The following is a 15,394-nucleotide window of genomic DNA, read 5'->3' as shown; positions in this document are numbered from 1 at the left end:
TCTTTGCCTCCCTGGTATCAGCAATTGACCCAGCAGACCCATCAGAATCCTTCCTTGAGATTTTAAATATTAGAACCAAGTGGAGATTAAGACAGTGTATGTTCTTTTCAATCTGCAGAAGAATAGAGAGGTGAGTGCAGGGTGGCTACTATCTCTAACACTCCCCAGGAATCCCATCTTACTATGAGAAGTTGGAGATAAAAGGCAGAGGTCATGGTGGGAGCATCTGAGTTTCTGATTTCAGTCTTTTCTGGCCTTCTTCATTGTATGTTGGCATGACCAGTAAATTCCCCTTTTCTCCTAAGCAAGTTTTCTCTCAAACTCTTGCAACCAAGAAAATTTCATGAATGACATGAACAGCAGACATTGTCTTTTTTTTGTAAGGCAGCTTTGAAGAAAAAAAAAAATTTTGAAACTGGAGAAAGATAAGTTACATGTGGCAGGCACAGATAAGCAGTACTCAGCTTCTCCTTGAAGAGGAGAAACATCCTTGACTGACAGGCTCCAGCTGTGAGCACCCACATGTTTGCCTTCATTTTCAAGCCAAGGGCATACTATTCTGGAGGGCAGCCTGGAGCCAATTACTGACCATGGCAAAGGTAGTTGAGGTCTTGCTGTCCTGGGATCAATCCCCAAACAATGATTAAGAAAAGCACATGGCAGAAGAACTAGCCATTTCCATTCAGTGCAGCATCCCTCCAATTGTCAACCCCCACCCCACCCCCGCTACCCACCACCGCCACCACCAGATTTACTGTTTGTCAAAATCTAGACTCCCTGCCCAATCCCACTTCCTCCTTTTTTCTTTCAAAGTTGTTGCTCCCCAATAAACCTTTCATATTTCCAATCCAATTCCAATTTAGGAAGCTCTAAATTTAGTGTTTAATGACTTATCCCCAGAATATTGAAAATAATATAGCAAAGATCAGGAATATTTTCACAGGTATCTTTTCTAGAATAAAGAAAAGATCCTTTCTAGCAGGCATGAGCAGGTAGAGATGACAAATGTCTCCCCGTTCCACCTTTGGTCCAAAACATCTCTGGCTCCTATTTCTTCCCACCAGTCTGGGGTCACATTGCCATGGTGTGGATAAATCAGGACCAAAAATCAGGAAAGGCTTCCTGATCCATCTGTTATCCTTGGGGCTTGTCTCCAACCCCCAGCCCTCCCCTCCTGCAACAACCCCTTCTCAGCCATACCTCCTACCCCATCTCTGAAGTAGGAAATTAATTAATGAATTGTCACTATGAATGATGTAGACCTTGCACACTTCTGAGTCATTTATTTTGAATGTTTCTCCTCTTATCTAACCTTGAAGTTCTCAAAACATGATAGATCACTGGAAATGAGTCTGAACCTGATTCTTCATTTTATTTGCTACTGTTGTATTTAGAAAGATTTATAATGGGAAGAAATTACGGCTTGTTCACCTTTTTACCTAGGTTGTCACGGGTAGAACATCTGGCCTTCGAGCTGATAGAATCCCGAGCAAGACTCAATCTCTCCAATGTGATTAGTACTTTCCCTTAACATTAAAGAATCAAAACATTTAAGCATCACTTAGAAGTTTCACAGATACCACTTCAACTGTATGCAATCTCAAAGTTATAATTATTAGTTTGATAACAGACAATAACTATAAAGAGTCTTCAAAGATGGCTGCCAACAATTTCCAAGTCCTCATGCCCCCACCACCACCCTTGAACCTGGAAGGGCCCTGTGAGTGTTTTCATCAATACTAGGTGGGGGAAGCAGTGTTCTGGGAATTCATGGCTCAGGTCCTAGGAGTACTGGCAGCTTCAGCTTCCTCTCCAGAAACCCAGCCACTCTTCTCTGAAGGCCAAGATATGGAAATGACTGCCAGCACATACTACCAACAGCAGCTGCATGAATGAGCCATCTCGGGATCTTTGGCCCTGCTGAATTCTGCATGAGCTGCAGCCCCCAGACATATTACAATCAGAAAACTTCCCTGCTGAGTTCAATAAAGCTATGGAACCGTGAGAGAGAATAAAAGGGTGATTGTTTCAATGAAGAGCAGTAAGTTTGGGAGGCAGTTTGTTACACAGCAATAAATAAATTAAAGATTTTTTAGATATTCTGTATGAAGTAAAAGGAAGGTGTGGGAAACAGGCATTCTCACAATCTGCTGTTGTTAATTTGGAGTCCAATTTGGCTGTATTTATTTATGTTTGAAATGAGTGTATCCTATAATTCAGCAACTCTACTTCTCTTATCTATTCTATAAGTCATCTACACAGGTGCCAAAGAGCAGGAATAAAAAGACTTATTTCAGTTTTTTTCTTACACTGTATTGAGAATGGAATCCAGGGGTGCTCTACTACTGAGCTACATATCCTGCTTTTCTTTTTTTAAAATATAACTATATTCCTTTTACTTTTCAGTGGGTAATATTTGGGAAGTCACCAAGGATTATATGTCTGTGATGTTTAACCCATTATTAAAAATCTTTAGAGCACAGCTTCTTTTAAAAGTCATGAGCATACTTTTACTTATGATTTTCACCTTTCATTTATTCTGTTACTAGAAGAGTATTTATTTGTGAGAAATACAACACATCAACAATAATAATATTTTTCTTGCATTCCTTTTTTTCCCTTTTAGGTAGCGTCTGGGTTTTGAACACAAGATTGAATTTGACACATGTGCTTTAAATATTTAACTAGTATATATTGGTTTATTCACTTTTTCTTTGTTTCTTTTTTCTTTCCTTCTTTTTCTGGTGCTGGGGACTGAACCCAGGGGCACTTTACCACTGAGCTACATCACTAGCCCTTTTTTATTTTGAGACAGGTTCTCACCAAGTTGCTTAGGCCCTTAATAAATTGCTGAGGCTGGTCTTGAACTTTCTTTTTTTATTAATGTATTTATTTTAATTAGATATATGACAGCAGAATGCATTTTGATTCATTGTACACAATTGCATCACAACTTTTCATTTCTCTGGTTGTACATGACGTAGCATTGCACCATATGTGTAGTCATACATGTACCTAGGGTAACTATGTCCATCTCATTCTACCATCTTTCCTGCCCTCATGCACCCTCTCTAACCCTCCCTCCACTTTGCCCAAAGTTCCTCCATTATCCCCCCCCCCCAGCCCTGTTATGTAACAGCATCCACTTATCAGAGAGAACATTTGGCCTTTGATTTTGGGGGATTGACTTACTTCACTTAGCATGGTATTCTCCAATTCCATCAATTTACCTGAAAAATGCCATAATTTTATTCTCTTTTAATGCTCAGTAATATTCTATTGTGTATATATACCACAGTTTCTTTACCAATTCATCTATTGAAGGGAATCTAGGTTGCTTCCACAGTTTAGCTATTGTGAATTGAGCTGCTATGAACATTGATATGGCTGTGTTACTATAGTATGCTGATTTTAAGTTCTTTAGGAATAGACGAAGGAGTGGAATAGCTGGGTCAAATGGTGTTTCGATTCTAAGTTTTCAAAGGAATTTCCATACTGTTTTCCAGAGTAGTTGCATCAATTTGCAGTCCTACCAGCAATGTATGAGTGTGCCTTTCCCCCCACATGTTTGCCAACATTTATTGTTGTCTGTATTCTTGATAACTGCCATTCTGACTGGCATGAAATGAAGTCAGAGTAGTTTTGATTTTCATTTCTCTAATTACTAGAGAAGAACATTTTTTCATATATTTGTTGATCGAATGTATATCTTCTTCTGAGAAGTGTCTGTGCAGCTCGTTAGACCATTTACTGATTGGGTTGTTTGGGGGGTTTTGGTGTTAAATTTTTTGAGTTCTTTATATATCCTAGAGATTAGTGCTCTCTATCTGACGTGCATGTGGCAAAAATTTGCACCCAAAATGTAGGCTCTCTCTTCTTCTCACTGATTGTTTCTTTTGCTGAGAAGAAGTTCTTTAGTTTGAGTCCATTCCATTTATTAATTCTTGATTTTATTGCTTGTATTTTAGGAGTCTTGTTAAGAAAGTCCGGGCCTAATCCAATGTGATAAAGATGTGGGCCTACTTTTTCTTCTATTAGGTGCAGGGTCTCTAGAATAATTTCTAGGTCCTTGATCCACTTGTGCATGGTGAGAGATAGGAGTTTATTTTCATTTTGATGCATATAGATTTCCAGTTTTCCCAGCACCATTTGTTGAAGAGGCTATCTTTTCTCCAATGTATGTTTTCGGCACCTTTTGTGGTATTTATGTGTAATAAGAATTGTAATGCAAAAAAAAAGTACATGTATAAAGACGTGAATTGGTGTGAACACACTTTATATACAAAGATGAAAAATTGTTGCCCTATATGTGTAATAAGAATTGTAATGCATTCTGCTGTCATTATTTAAAAAAATAAAATCAACTATAAAAAAAAGAGATAACTGTATTTATGTGGGCTTGTCTCTGTGTCTTCTATTCTGTACCATTGGTGTACATGTCTATTTTGGTGCCAATACCATGATGTTTTTGTTATTATACCTTTGTAGTATAGTTTAAGGTCTGGTATTGTGATGCCTCCTGCTTCACAGTTCTTGCTAAGGATTGCTTTGGCTATTCTGGGTATCTTACTTTTCCAAATGAATTTCATGATTTCTTTTTCTATTTCTGTAAGGAATGACATTGGGATTTTAATTAGAAACACACTGAATCTGTATAGCACTTTGGTAATATGGCCATTTTGAAAATATTAATTTGCCTATCAGAGAACAAGGGAGATCTTTCCATCTTCTAAGGTCTTCTTCAATTTCTTTCTTTAGTGTTCTTTAGTTTTTATTACAGAGGTCTTTCACTTCTTTTGTTAAGTTGATTCCCATTTTTTTTGAGGATATCATGAATGGGGTAGTTTTCCTAATATCCCTTTCAGAGGATTCATTACTGATGTATAGAAATGCATTTGATTTATGGGTGTTGATTTTATAACCTGCTACTTTGCTGAATTCATTAATTAATTCTAGAAGTTTTCTGGTGGCATTTTTTGGATCTTCTAAGTATAGAATCATGTCGTCAGCAAATAATTAAGTTCTTCTTTTTCCTATTTCTATCCCTTTAATTTCTTTCATCTGTTTAATTCTCTGACTAGAGTTTCAAGGACTATGTTGAATAGAAGTGGTGAAAGAAGGCATCCCTTTCTTGTTCTACTTTTCAAAGAGAATGCTTCCAATTTTTCTCCATTTAGAATGATGTTGGCCTTGGGTTTAGCATAGACAGCTATTACAATGTTGAGGTATGTTCTTACTATCCCTGGTTTTCTAGTGTTTTGAAGATGAAAGGGTGCTGTATTTTGTCAAATGCTTTTCTGCATCTTTTGAGATGATCAAATGTTTCTTATCTTTAAGTCTATTAATGTGGTGAATTATATTTATTTATTTCCATATGTTAAACCAAACTTGCATCCCTGGAATGAACCCCACTTGGTCATGGTGCACTATTTTTTAAACATGTTTTTTTTTTTTTATTGGTTGTTCAAAACATTACAAAGCTCATGACATATCATCTTTCATACATTTGACTCAAGTGAGTTATGAACTCCCATTTTTACCCCAAATACAAATTGCAGAATCAGAATTTTAGTGAGAATTTTTCCATCAGTGTTCATCAGGAATATTAATCTAAAATTTTCTTTGCTTGATGTGTCTCTGCCTGGTTTTGGTGTCAGAATGATACTAGCTTCATAGAATGAGTTTGGAAGGGTTCCTACCTTTGCTATTTCATGGAATAATTTGAGATGTATTGGTATTAATTCTTCTTTGTAGGTCTTGGTGAACTCAGCTATGAATCCGTCTGGTCCCAGGCTTTCCTTGGTTGGTAGGCTTTTGATGGCATCTTCTATTTTCTTGCTTGAAATTGATGTGTTTAAGATGTGTATGTCCTCTAGACTCAGTTTGGGTTGATCATATGCCTCTAGAAATTTGTTTCTTATTTTCCAATTCATTCTTCAATGAATCTTCAAGGTTTTCTATTTTACTGGAGTATAAGTTTTCAAAATAGTTTCTAATTGTCTTCTGTATTTCAATAGCATCTGTTGTGATATTTCCTTTTTCATCATAAATTTTAGTAATTTGAGTTTTCTCCCTCCTTTCTTTCAATAGAATGCCCAAGGGATTGTCAATTTTATTTATTTATTTAAAAATAAAACCAGATTTTTGTTTTGTCAATTTTTTAAATTGTTTCTTTAGTTTCAATTTTGTTGATTTCTGACCTGATTTCAATTATTTCCTATTTTCTGCTATTTTTGGTGTTGATTTGTTCGTCTTTTTCTGGGGTTTTGAGCTATAATGTCAGGTCATTTATTTGTTGATTTTTTTCGTCTTTTAATGAATGAACTCCATGCAATGAACTTTCCTCTTAGCACTGCCTTCAGAGTGTCCCGGAGGTTTGATAAGTAGTATTGGAGTTCTTATTTACCTCTAAGAATTTGTTTATCTCCTCCCTGATGTCTTCTGTTATCCATGCATCATTCAATAGTGTACTGTTTAGTCTCCAGGTTTTGGAGTAGTTTCTCTTTAATTTTATCATTGATTTCTAATTTCATTCCATGATGGTCTGATAGAATGCCCAGGTAGTATCTCTATTTTTCTGTATTTGCTCAGACTTGCTTAGGGGCATAACACATGGTCTGTTTTGGAAAAGGATCCGTGTGCTACTGAGAAGAAAGTGTATTCTCTCATTGATGGGAGAAATATTTTATATATATATATAATATTTATATATATATAAAGTCCAAATTATTGAGTTCTATAGTTTCTTTGTTTAATTTTTGTTTGGATATATCTATCCAGTGGTGAGAGGAGTATATTAAAGTCACCCAGTATTATTGTGTTGTGATGTACATAGATGACCCATTGTTTGGGGCATAGATATTTATGATTATTATGTCTTGTTGATGTATGAATCCCTTAAGTAGTATGAAATGTCCTTCTTTATTCCTTTTTACTAACTTTGGTTTGAAGTCCACTTTATCTGGTATGAGGATGGAAGGCCCTGCTTGTTTATGTGGTCCATGTGAGTGATTTTTTCCCACCCTTTCACCTTCAGTCTGTGAATGTCTTTTCCTGTGAGATGAGTCTCTTAAAGGCAACACATTGTTGGGTCTTTTTTTTTTTTAACCCAATCTGTTAGTCTTTGTTTTTTAATTGATGAGTTTAGGCCATTCACATTCAGGTTATTATTGAAATATGATTTGTATTCCTGGACATTTTGGTTTATTTTTGGTTTTTAACGTGACTTGGTTTCTCCTTTGATTGGCCTTTCCTTTAGTGTAGTTCTTCCCTTTACTGATTTTTATGGTTGTTTTTCATTTCCTCCTCCTGGAATATTTTGCTGAGGATGCTCTTTAGTGTGGGCTTTCTACTGAAAATAAACTTTTGTTTATCATGAATGGTTTTTATATCTTCATCAAAGCTGAAGCTTAATTTTGTTGGATATAAGATTCTGGATTGGCATCCATTTTCTTTCAGAGCTTGGTGTATGTTGTTTCAGGATCTCCTGGCTTTGGGGGTCTCAGTTGAAAAATCTGCTGAGATATGAATTGTTCTCCCCCATATGTGATCTGATTCCTCTCTCTTATGGCCTTTAAGATTCTATCCTTATTCTTTATGCTAGGCATTGTCATTATAATGTGTCTTGGTGTAGATCTGCTGTAATTTTGTACATTTGTTGTCCTGTAAGCCTCTTGTAATTGATTTTCCAATTGATTCTTCAAATTATCTGATATTAATTCATTGAAGAGATTGTGTATTCTTTTGGTTAGAAACTCTGTGCCTTCCTCTATCCCAGTAACTTTTAGATTTTGGTCTTTTGATGCTATCCCATAATTCTTGGATGTTCTGTACATGGTTTCTTACCATCTTCACTGTGTGATCAACCTTATTTTCCAGATTATATTCTTTGTCTTCATTATATGACCATCTGTCTTCCAAGTGATCTAGTCTGTTGGTCATGCTTTCTATTAAGTTTTTTATTTGGTTTATTGTTTCTTTCATTTAAAGGAATTCTGATTTTTTTTTTCAGAATCTATCTTTCTTTCTTGAAGTAATCTTTTGCTACCTGTGTTTGCTCCTTTATCTCCTTATTGGTGTGATCAGTGTTTGCCTGTATTTGCTCCCTTATCTCTTTGTTGGAGTGATCAATTTTTGCCTGTGTTTGTTCATTTAGGTCATTCTTTAATTCACAGATCATTTTAGTTATGTATATTCTGAACTCCTTCTCTGACATTTCACCAACTGCACTGTCCATGGGTTCTGTTATTGTAGTATCCTGGTTTATTGGGGGCACTTTCTTCTCTTGTTTTTTTCATGTTGGCTTTCTTGCAGTGCAGATCTAAGATATCACAGTTTCCTATAAATTTGTAGTGTTCGTGCAGATTATCTGTACCTCACCTTGGTGTTGGGCTTCCAGACCCTGCCAGGGTCCCCCAATGGATGCTATTGCAACTAAAGGTGGTGGCAGCAATAGCAGAAGTAACTCCAGATAGCAGTGGGGGGGGGGTGTCCCAAGATGGATGCAACCTCTTTCAGAGATGGGGCTGGAAGGGTGGGCTTTACACTGGCTTTGGAATGCCTCCTCCAAGATGCAGCTGCTTCTAGGTACTGTCAGTTGTTTCAAGGTGGAGGCTACTATTTCATAGGAGGACTATGAAAATGGCCGGGGTCTGGGCTCCAGCATGGGTCTGCTGGTCAGAAGGGTAGACTTGGGCTCAACCTGGCTACCACAGGGGTCTACTCTGCCTTTTTTTTTTTTTGAGACAGGGTCTCACTAAATTGCCCAGGCTTGCCCCAAACTTGCAATCCTCCTGCCTCAGCCTCCAAAGTTGTGATTATAGGCATGCACCACTACACCTTATTTCAGTTTATTTAAGAGAGGAAAAAGAATGAGCGTGAGGTAGAATATCCATGAATGTAGAAATGGTCATATGCCTAACATGGAATATTTTGTAACTACTAAAAGAAAAAGGTACTAAATGGTTCTGTATGAGCCAACATAAAACATTTCTCCAATATAGTATTAGCTAAAAATTTTTTAAAGTTTTACTACACTATACACAGTAAAACAACATTAGTGTCAAAAACTATATACGACAACACTATATACTCGTAATTGCCTATATACCTATTATCTTGAAAATCTGAAGGAGTTAACTGCATTTATAGTCATGATAGAATAGACTATCCTATGATAAACAACTCCAAGATTTCAACAGCTGAACACAATAGAAATCTATCATCACAAAAAGTGTGACATGATTCAATTGGCCTTCTATGTGTCTCTCCTCCAAATAATGACTTTGAGGTCCAACTTGGCCTCTATAACATAGTTACACATACAGTATGTGTGGCCTCTAGGATATCTACACCAGGGGAGAGGATGAAAGGAGGAGGCATATTGGCTCATAACTGTCACAGCTTAGAATTGACAAGTTATCATTGTTTTCAGTTCTTAACCAGAGCTAGTCATAGGGCCCCCAACCCTACAATCCCATTTTGAGACATTTACATGATTTCCATTATTTTACACCGTTGTAGACAACATGCACATGCAATAAACCAAAAAATTCTTTAAATTTGTACATCACTTTTCACATTCATTATCTCAGTTTAAGCTACATAAAAATCCAATATGATAAGTGAGCTAGGTAAAATTCTCCCCATTATACAAACAGAGAAATTGAGGCCTAGAGAAGTGTGGCCAAATCTTGTGGCTATAAAAGAGCTGAGACCCCAAATGAATTCCATGATGCTCTAAGTTCAGTTCTCTTTCCAGAAAAAAATATGCCAAGCAACCTCCTGCCCTACATCGTATCTTTTAAGATGGCCTCAGTGTGAATAAATAAAAGGAACTAAGTCAGAGAATAGATAAGGATTTTTAGGACATAAAAGATATAGCTCTTTCAAGAATCTGGGTCAGATTTTGAAAAATGATTTTTTTCCATGTCTGTCTCCTTGACTAGAGTAGAACTTTCTCAATGAAATTGGGCCACACTCACCTCTACAACCTCCATGCCTGGCAAAGGGCCCATCTGTGTTGAATACTAGATAAATATTTATTGGATGAATGGATGGATGGATGGATGGATGGATGGGTGGGTGAATGGATGAGTGGGTGGGTGGTGACAAAATTATGCCTTTTTTATCCTCCATCGTAAAATCATAGCTTTTTTGACCTTGAATAAAGGTAGACACTCAACTGAGTTTCCTGAAGCACCAATGTCTAACTCATTGGGAACTTGTTAGAAATGAAGACTCTCGGATCTCACTTCATACCTGCTAAATTAAAAACTTTCATTTTAACAAGATCGCAAAATAAATCATAAGCCCTTTATAGCTGAGCAAATCTAAAGGCACTGGTCTTGGCTTAACTTTCGTAGTGTATAGAACAGGGAAGTCCTGGAGATCACTGGCAGTCTCCAAGATGCCCCAAGGCTTGGGCGGAAGCCAAGCCAGAAGCTTAGTTCCCCACCTCTGATCTCACTGATCTGGTGCTTCTTCACACCACACCCTCTTCTCAACGTAAAAGAAATGTACAACAAATGGAGTTTGTTTAAATTGAATGAATTTAGTATATATATATATATATATATATATATATATATGGGAAGGTAGGGTGGGGGACATAGTCTTTAATCATAAAGCTGGTATATTATTTTACTTGTAGGAAACATAGGAGATTGAGTAGAGCACAGGAAGCAGCATCTTCATGTCACAAGTAACTCTTCCTTTTCTTTCCTAGCATCCCCTTTCTTCCTCCAGGACCTCCTCTTCAAGGCTGGTACGGGTTCTCATGTTTTGCCACCATTGCTTGAAGTCATTCAGGGTGCAGCATGCTAAAGAAAGCCCAGGAGTGTGCACCAGAGGAAGAAAATGAACTAATACCAGCTCAGACGTTTTCACAAAGGTGAGCTCCCATCATTCTTATGTAAACCAATGGAGCTGGTATTATGTGCACACCACAGAGAGAGAAAATGAAGCTCAAGGAAGGTATGCAACTTGGGTCCGTCACTCTGTAAATGCAGAATCTTTATTCACAATGTCTAAGGTGGCCTCAGATGAACCCTCCTAGACTGGCTCAGATGAAGCAAAGTCAGTGTGGCCAGCAATAATCATTTTTCCATTTTAAGATGATGCAATGGGATCAGAGGTCAGATGGCTTTAGGGTAATAGTGTCTGGACCTCTTTAAAAATACTAGCAGGAGTTATTGGAGAACGGCCTGATTCTATGCCTCCTGGACGTACTCCAGCCATAATCAGGGCCCCAGGGACTGCAGATAGCTCTTCTCTTCCCATGGAAACGTGGATGCTCACCACTGTATCACCCAAGCGACTATATAGAGAAAGCATCATCACCAGCTCCACATGATCAAAAGAAGGTGCAAAAGCTGCCAGAAAGCTAGGAGCCCCTAAAAGTGCTATGTGATTCTAACTATATCGAGATCAGTCAAGATTTTACCAAACACCATGTCCCCCTTCTTCTTGATATACAGAACTGGGAGATGACTTCAAGTGAGAAGACAGAGAAGAAGCTTTGCTCCTCCAAGTAGTAGTGACACTGGATTTGATAAACAATCACTGCTCAAATCAGAGGCTAAAAGTCAACGAGTTTTAAGATTTTTCCAAATCAGGGAAGTAAAAACCAGAGATGTAAAAGGGCTGAGCCAAGACTACAAAACTGATAAGGTGCCAAGAGAGATTTAGAACCTGGATCTTATTCATTCCTTTCCTGTTCTGTAAGATTCTCTTTACAACGTTTATACCTGACTGATGGCTCTCTCCTATTTTTTATCATTATTATTTCCTTCTGTGATCTCTTCCAGTTCCACAGCATATGAAAATACCCACATGCTACAGACTTCAGAATCCATGCTTTCAATCCTACCTCAGACCTGAGCATCAAGAGTATTCAACAGTTTACTTCATATCTCCACTTGAATGTTAATAAGCATCTCAAACTTGATTTGTCCAAAAGAGAACTCCATACTAATATCCTATCCAAACTTGTTCCACCCTCAGTCTTCTCCAGTTAGAGAAATATACCACCCTTCACTTGGTTGCTTAATTCAAAAATTTAGCAGTAACATTAAATCCTTTTTCCTTCATGCCCTATGTCCAATCTACTAGCATATCCCATTGGTACTCCAAAATGTGTCCAAGCCAACCCACTTCTCATCAATGACACTGCTACCACCCTCTCTCACTTGAATTTCTCCTAATTTTTCCCTTTGCTTCCTCTCCTCTTACCTCCAATCCATTCCCTAACACCTAGAATGATGCTTGAAAGCAAACCTGCTTCAAACCCTCTGAAGGCTTCCCAATGTATTTAGAATAGGTACAAATGCTGAATCATGGCTCCCAAGGCCTGGTCCACCCAGCCCCTGACTTCCTCTCCTGTTGATAGGGGATAGACAGACATGAGTGGGGGATTTTTGTGACCCGGTCACAGTCCAGATCCCAGAACTGAGAGAGATAAAGACAATTCCCCTTAACCATAAAAATCTATAAGAACAGATTCCAATTAGAACAGGTCAGCATATACCAAAGTGATCTAGAGTTGTCATGGCAGTAGGAACTTGAAAGTCTAATGTCATCCTGCTGTCAATCAAAATTCAAGAGATAGACCTCAGCTGGACTGTCTGGAAACTTCTCTGGAACCCCTGATAAAACTGGAGAGCAGGAGAGACATGCTGTACTTCTCCTCTCAGAGAGGGCCCATACTCTTCTTGAGAAAGTTGTACCTTTCCCTCTTTCCTATCCCTTCTAATAAACTTATGTCTGTTACTCGGAGAAACATTCCTGAAATCATTCTAACCTGATGGCAATAATCAGGGTTTAAATAGGGGGAGCTTTGTGCTGCCTCAGTTTCCTGGAAGTTCCCAGCCCTGTAACACTATCACACTTATGAAACCATTCTTGGAAATCAGGACTGGGTTCTCATTCCCCTGGTGTTAAAGATTAAACACCCGAGAAATGCTGAGGCAAGAAAACAGGTTTTATTTAAAGGATAAACCAGAGACATGCTTCCCGAGAGGCTGAGCTTCTGCCAGAGAGAGTCAGGGTGTCTTGCCCCTTGATAGATTTCAGGTTTCCTTTCTTTTCATGCCCCCTCCTCTCCTCCTGCCAAAGTGACCAAAAGTGACCAAAAGGGCAGGAAGAGAGCTGTCCAGGGGGTGATTGCTTGTGTTGGAAAGTGTGATCCCTCCTCTGCCCTCGAGGCTGTTGGCAATGGGGTGATGGGGAGGGCTATCTACCCATTTCCTTTTCTTTGATAATCAGCTACCTGTCCTTTGCCCTGGTCTCACTTGCTCTCACCACTTCTATTTCAAACAAAAAGATCTTTCCTCTGTACCTTGAGTGTACCAACCTGATTCCAGATTAGGCCTTTGTTCTTGCTGTTCACTTCCCCCAGATCTCCTAGTATGCAGCCCCTCCCTCCTATACATCTGTTGACATATAACTCCCTTGGGAGGGACTTCTGACCTTACAGTCTCAAGTACCTTCTCTAGCACATCTCATGTTTTTTTCCACTTTAGAGCACTTGGCAATGTATTTTATTTGTTTATTGTCTCTCTCTCCAGCACCACATCTCCTCCAAAAATGTTATCTCATTAAGTGCATGAACCAATGTATCTCCACTCTTAAGAACAGAAGTCCACAAACTCTCTCTATAGAGAGATTTGTCAATCATGTAGCCTCTGCAAATATTCACTCTGCCATCGTTGCACGAAAGCATCCATAGATGTCATGTAAGTACATAAGCATGGGTGTGCTGCAATAAAACTTCATTTACAAAAAACAGGTGGTTGGTCTGAGTGGGCCTTCAGCCACAGTTTGTCAGCTTCTTATCTAGTTGAGTGTATGACACATAGAAGATGCTCAATAAATATTTATCAAGTGCATAAATTAATGAAAGATCTAAACAGAATGATCTATGGGAGGAAGCACTAAATAAAATAGAAGAGAAAATAAATACTCAGCAGAATGTCTTCTGTATACATCTGGCAATAGCTTATTACCAACAAAGCCTAATTGTCTCTTATGTCCTTAACACTAAAATGTAATGTTTCCATCCCTCTGAGAATTAGCAAAGAACCGAGACTCTCCTTTGCATTTAGATTGGATCGATTAGTTAGACCCCAAGGACTTAGGAAACATTTGAGATTCAGCTTAAAGACCCCTTTTCTGCTTTGATCATAGAGGCCCTGAATATAAAGGATGTTGTGTCCCACTGGCTAATGATACAAATGATACATGGTTTCCAGAAGATGTTCAGGGAATTATGCCCCCCTTCCCCCACCCAGTACACACACAACCAAGACTTGGGCTTGAGGGAAAGAATTCTGTAGTTTGAACATGGGGAATTCCCAGAGCTCTGGATAGGCAGGAGGCAATAAGCTGCCCCTGAGAGGGGGAGCTGCCCATCTTTGCCCACATAAAAGTAACAGAGCACAAGGACCCCTGAGATCCCCCCTCATAGCCCAGGATCACAACGATGTGAGTCACTGGTGTTAGGAGAATCTTTTCCCACCCCTATAGCTCACCTAGGGGAGAAGAAATCAGAGTCTTGCTGGGAGCCATTAGCCAAGTAGGTATGACAATTTCCTTGCCAGCATACCCCATGTTGCTGACATTTTGCAGTGACATTGAATGTAGTTGACCTTGCTCAAGGACCAGGGCGGATTAGGGTGTTCCTGGTTTAACATAATCGGGTTTAGGGCGTTCCCAGTTTAGGTTCCAGGTTTAAGGTTTAAGATTATTCCTGCTGGGAATAGGGCGTATCCTGCTGCCTAAGTTCCCCTTGAGTTCTCACGGGATTCAGACAGTATATTTTGGAGACAGATGCCCAGTGGAGGTGAATTTGGGAGAGAACGTGGATTTGGGCAGAGAACGTGGATTTCCCCAGAACGTGATTGTAGACGGCTGGTGTGAGTTCGGGAATAAAGAGTTGCTGTTTGAATCTGCAAGCTGTGTGGTGGCTCGTGATTTGTGCCCAGCCAGACTGCGGCATTTGGTGGCCCGTACGGGGAACGTCTAAAGCTTGGAGGTAAGTGAAATTGCTTGCCCCTGAGGAAGAGCGAAAGAATGGGTGACCAATTCAAAAAACAATGTGTTATTGTTTTGATTTATCTTGTTTTTGTTTCAAGCTGCCTATCCCTAGAAATTTCTCAGGCAAACTGGAAAAAATGGTTGACTAAAGGTTTGAAGTTTGTCGGCCCTGAGGAAGAGAAAATTGATACAACGATTTTTTATTCCGTTTTTGTTTCATTCAGTTTCGGTTTTGTTTTATGTTATCTTATTGGGTTGCGTTATCTTTATAGTAGATTAGAAATTAGTAAAAAACAAACCGAAAAGATGTTAAGTAAATTGTTAGAGGTTCAGACCATGGAGAAAGACATTTTAGATCAAG

This window comes from Marmota marmota, unplaced genomic scaffold (genome assembly GCF_001458135.2).
Source record: "Marmota marmota marmota unplaced genomic scaffold, marMar, whole genome shotgun sequence".
NCBI lineage: Eukaryota > Metazoa > Chordata > Mammalia > Rodentia > Sciuridae > Marmota > Marmota marmota.
The sequence above is the reverse complement of the archived record's forward strand: the minus strand, read 5'-3'. Positions refer to the sequence as shown.